Consider the following 5,940-nt stretch of genomic DNA (forward strand, 5'->3'; position numbering starts at 1 on the left):
TATCTTCTTTTGGATTAACGTTTCAATTCCATTGGCATTTTTAGGAATGAGTCATTCTTTGATTTTTGCCCATCATATATTGGTATAAAATTCATGAATTTTTTATATTTATACTTTAGAAAGCTATGAGAATGCATCAGCCCTTTTCTGAACCTATAGAAAGTTTTCATAGAAGATGATTACTTACCTATATAATTCTTTCTTTTCTTAAAGCATAATATGTGTAAAAATGGTCATTGATAGTAGATTCTCTTTCATATCTGAAAGAATAAAGCAATGGAAGAATAGAAAAGATCAAATTCCTTAAATATTTAGATCTCTAATGAAATCAAAATGGAAGATGGTGCATTATATTTGATAACAAGGAATGAACATTAATTTAATTAAATAACAATTACTCTTTGGTTGAGTTGACATAAAAAAGTAAAAATCATGTTAGAACATGTATTCTAATAGAAAAGGCTACTTTTGAAGGACATATAACCAAGAAAATAAAATAAATGTAGGATTTGGGGGGATAGTTCTTTTTTTTTTTTTTTTTTTTTTTTTTTTTTTTTTTGGACAGGCAGAGTTAGTGAGAGAGAGACAGACAGAAAGGTCTTCCTTTTTCCGTTGGTTCATTTTTGAAGCATAGACCCAACCTCTCCTCATGCTAAGAAGTCTTTTTTTTTGACTTTTTCTTTATTTTTTTTAGACTAAGCAGTCTTGATTGCCTTTCTGTCAACTACATTTCATAATTATTTGGGCTGATATTTACCATACACAGAATGGAGAGCAAATTCTTGGCAGAACCTATTAACTGTTTACACCAATGTTAATTATCATCCTCTACCAATACATGTGAAAACTCTTGGTTGCCAGGTCAAGGTGAGAGGGAGGAAAAGGGGAAATGTGAGGCAAAACCTACACAATAGAAAATATTTAGGTCGTACAAGTCAAAAGATTTGATCAGTATACAATATGAGGGCTATACTTAATACCGTACTCAGGATTTTTATTGAATACATTACAGCTGATGTTGCCACAGGTGGGGGAAAGTGGGTAACTAAAGGAGCAGATAGATATGTTCATTCAGGTATAGTAGGCATTTCACTCTCTATCTTGTAATATCATGTTATAGACCGTAAATACACATAATAAAATGTATTTACTAAAAATGGTATCTTCATTCCCAGGGTTAAGCATTTTTAACCTCTTAGAAAATTAAATACAAACCCTGTAGCTTGGCATTCATGGCTCCTTATTGTACAAGCTTTTCTTTTCTTTTTTAAATTTAATATTTTTAAAGATTTGTTTATTTATTTTAAAGGCAGAGTTATCAGGGAAGGGAGGGGGAAAGATCCTCCATTCACTGGCTCGCCTGGACCACAACCACCAGGGCTAACCCAGCTGAAGCCAGGAGCCAGGAGCTTCCTCTGGGTCTTCCACACGGGTGGTAGGGGCTCAGTACCTGGACAATCCTCCACTGCTTTCCAGGGGCATTAGTGGGGAGCTGGATTAGAAGTGGAGCAGCCAGGACATGAACCAGTGCCTATATGCAACGCTAACAGCTTAACCTGCTGTGCCACAATGTAGGCCCGGCTACAAATTTCTCTGACTTTTAGTTGTAAGATATATAACTTCATTGAAGGTGGCAGATATGATATAGGAATTAAGAGCCAGAGTTTTGAATCCATGCCACAACTCCCTTAAAGAAAAAGATTTACTTATATATATTTATTCATTTCAGCAAAGTTACAGAGAGAGGGAGAGATGGAGAAATTCTCACATCCTCTGGTTTACTACACAAATGGCCACAACAGCAGGGGCTGGGCCAAGCTGAAACCAGGCACCAGGAAATCCATCTAGGTCTCCCACATGGCAGGAGTTGCAGGCTGCAGGCAACAGCCCAGTAGAGATCTAGAGTTCATTACTTAACCTGTCTGAATCTTGGTTTTCTGATCTGAAAAATGAAGGAGTAACAAAAATGCATACTCATTTTTTCATTAAATGTAAATATAACAGGATTTTTTTCTTTTGAAAAACACGGTTTTACATAAATGTGTTTTGTTCTTATTACTAGAAATGTCATCTCCATATTTTAATGAATAAGTTGGCCTACTGGTATAATTGTCATGGGTATCCTTGGTAAAGACCACTTTTTCTGAGGGGCTGCATAAAAAGAACAGGAGAGCTGAAATTCTGTGTTTTGGATTATACAAAGGCACTTGACTGTGAGCCAATTTGTCACCACCCACAAGGTATTCTGTCAGGAAACAACATACCAGATAGCTTGTTAGATCGATCAGTTTATCTGATTTACTCAAAACCCCAGCATTGTTTAAGGAAAAATAGTAAGACATCTAACCTGTTTTGTTTGGATTCAAAAGAAGAACTCAGAAATGATTAAGAATTGACCAGAAAGATGGGAACAGAAATAATTAAGCATTGGACAATCAAGATGTGGTAAAAGAGGCTTAGTGCGAAACAATGCTGTTTATAGCAGAAAGTAGAAAATCCCCAGAAGTTAGTGGAGAATAAATGGTTAAACTCAGTTCCAGAGCTGGTACCAGTATTACCTGCAATCAGTTTCTATACTCTGCAATTCGTTCGTGTCTTAAATTCCCTCATAGTTATGGAATTTGTATCTAACTATTACAACAATGATGGCTTCTCCCAACTAATCTTTTAAAGAATGGATGCTGGTTTCACGGATTGTGAAATTTCTTCTGTAGTAGATTTTAAGCATGGAAGAAATAACTATATTGAATGATTTAGATAAAGCCCAGAAGCAGAGCTTCTGTTTCAGCTAGTATTCTATAGTGCAGTATATTTTGATTCTCCATAAAAGTTTAGAGTGGCACTCCTAAGCTTTGTAGGATACATAGTCAGGTACCTAATTAGTCATCCAGCTTCAATAGGCAGTTCCATAGCCTTTAACTAATTAAACTCAGTATTTGGGGAGCTGACTCGTTGGGTGTTGGCCAGATCCTAAATAAAAGGTTGACCCGTGTCCTAAATAAAAGGCTAAATATCTTCACTTAGTATCCACGGCTGTTATTAACTCTAATGAGATAAAATGACAAATCCATACAAAGCTGGCTACAACCAGAGATGGCTCAACTTCAAAGAAAGTTGGGAAAGCTGTGCAACAGATACTTTCATAAAATTAAATACAAGCACATGAGTATATAAACACTCACAGATATGCATTCACCTGCTACTAAAAATAGTGTTATAATATTATATTTTTTTTGCACAATGTATTTTTACATTTGGTATTTTTTATCCCTATAAGTTCAGCAGGAAAGAAAATATCATCTCAAATTTATAGAAATAGAGAAATACAGAAGTTTACCACCATGTGATGGCTGAATTTTTACTCAAAACAAAGTCAAGGCCAAACTAGAATCAAAGCTGATTTTATATTTGATAATGAAGATACTCTTTATTTCAAATTTCTTGTTATAAAGGAAGAACATGAGACTCAGAAATAAAAGCAGTTGCTCAAAGATATATTCACATGGAATAGAAGCAGAAACAGCTTTTGTTGGCTGTGTTAATACTCAGTTACAGCCTATTTTCAATTGACATGTAAAATGGAAAAAAACATCCTAAGGACTAAAACAGATCCTGAGATTCATCTATGTAAGAAGTGGGTATTGTGGCGCAGCAGACTGAATGAATAAGTTGGCCTACTGCTTGAACATCCCCATCCCAGATAACTGTGCCTGATTCAAGTCCGACTGCTCTACTTCTGATTCAGCTTCTTGCTTATGTGCCTGATAAGGCAGAAGATGATGAATCAACTACTTGAGTCCCTGCCACTGATGTGGCACATTTGTGTGGAATTTCTGCATCCTAGCATCAGCCTGGTCCACACCCAGCTGATGTAGACATTTGGGACGTAAACCAGTGGATGGAAGGTATCCTTGTGGGGCCGCCACTGTGGTGTAGTGGGTAAAGCCGCCGCCTGCAGTGCGGCATCCCATATGGGCACTGGTTTGAGTCCCAGCTGCTCCACTTCTGATCTAGCTCTCTGCTGTGGCCTGGGAAAGCAGTAGAAAATAGCCCAAGTGCTTGGGCCCCTGCACCTGTGTGGGAGATCTGGAGGGAGCTCTTGATTCCTGGCTTCGGATTGGTGGAGCTCCAGCCATTGTGACCAGTTGGGGAATGAACCAGCAGATGGAAGATATCTCTCTCTCTCTCTCTCTCTCTCTGCCTCTCCTTCTCTCTGTGTAACTCCAGCTTTCAAATAAATAAATAAATCTTTAAAAACAATGGTAACCTTGTCTCTCATTACCTCTCCCTCCCTCTCTATCACTCTGCCTTTCAAATAAATAAATGAATAAATCTTTTAAAGAAAGAAGTTGCCCATTCAAGTCCTCAATTTACTGCTAAGGGTTCTGAGTCCAGAAGGAAGTAAATTAATTTCCAATCTACAGTAACAGGGTAGAAGCACAACTTTCCTGATGCAGTATTTTTTTTAATTATACAACTCTGTATGTTCAATCTATTTGTAAGCATTTAAATGTCAAAGGTTCATATCTCATATCTATTTCAATGGTAATAAAGAAACAAAACTGTTTTGATCCATTATTGACATTTCATTTATCAGGTGATTTGATACTTTAATATATGCATACAATATTGAATGATTAAATCAAACTAATGGACACATCCATCAGTTCATGTACCTATCTTTATTAGTAGAAAAATTTTTGAAATTTATTTCTTTAGTTATCTTAAAATTATGATTCTCAATTAAATATAATGTGAATTTACAATGAAATTTCATAAACTGATGAAATTTTAGTGAAAGTTTTTTTAAAGATTTTTTTAAGATTTCTTTTTTTAAAGATTTCTTTATTAATTTTGAACATCAAAGTTAGAGAGAGACAGAAAGAGAGAGATTTTCCATCTGCTGGTTCACTCCCCAGATGGCAGCTATGGCTAGCACTGGGTAAGACCAAGGGTCTCTCATGTGGGTGGCAGGATCCCATGTACTCAGGCCATCTTCCACTGCTTTTCCCAGGCCATTAGTAGGGAACTGGATTGGAAATGGAGCAGCTGAAACTTGGACTGGTGTCCATATGGGATGCCAGCTTTGCAGGCGGTAGTACCTGCTATGCCACAAGACCAGTCTCAAACGTTTTCTTGGGAAAAAGGGTTTACAGAGAGATGCATGATGTGACTATTACTTGAATCCTGCTTCTTTACAATTTAATGTGTCAAAGATTAGTAATTTTTAAAATTTAGAACTCTCTTTTAATAAATATGGGATGGGGCAGGCATTTGATGCCATGAGTAGATGCTACTTGGGATGAGAATTTCTCATATTGGAGTGCCTGGGTTCAAGCCCTGGCTCTGCTCCTGACTCCAGCTTCCTGACAATGAGTACTCTGGAAGGCACTAAGTGATGGCTGGAATACTGGATTCCTGCCATCCACGTGAAAGAGCCAGATTGAGTCCAGAGCTGCCGACTTCAGCCTAACTCAACCCTTGTTGTACTGGAAGAGCTGATGTTGAACCAGCAAATGGGAGACCTCTCCTCCATCTTTCTTTCTCTTTCTCTCTCTCTCTCTGTCTCTCTCTATCTCTCTCTATCTCTATCTATCTCTTTCTCTGTCTCTTTCTCTTTCAAATATATACATACATATTTTTAAAGGATAGATAAGGAAATGAAGGGTTATACTTCATGTTTACATGCAGGATATTAGACACTAACTTAGGTAGTACAGACGGAGAGATTTTTACTTCAGGGAATTGGTAACAAGAGTGGTGGAAAAAAATAGAGAAACTAAGCTGAATGCCAGAAGCCAATAGCTATAAAGAGGGGAAATGATGTTATTATTCTTCAATTCAGAACATCTAAAATATAGTACAAAGAACAATAATTCGCTCTTTTAAAACCCTGGGGTTTGTTTCAAGTATTATTAGCACCAAAAATAAAACCCTGAA

Source organism: Oryctolagus cuniculus, chromosome 11, assembly GCF_964237555.1.
Source record: "Oryctolagus cuniculus chromosome 11, mOryCun1.1, whole genome shotgun sequence".
NCBI lineage: Eukaryota > Metazoa > Chordata > Mammalia > Lagomorpha > Leporidae > Oryctolagus > Oryctolagus cuniculus.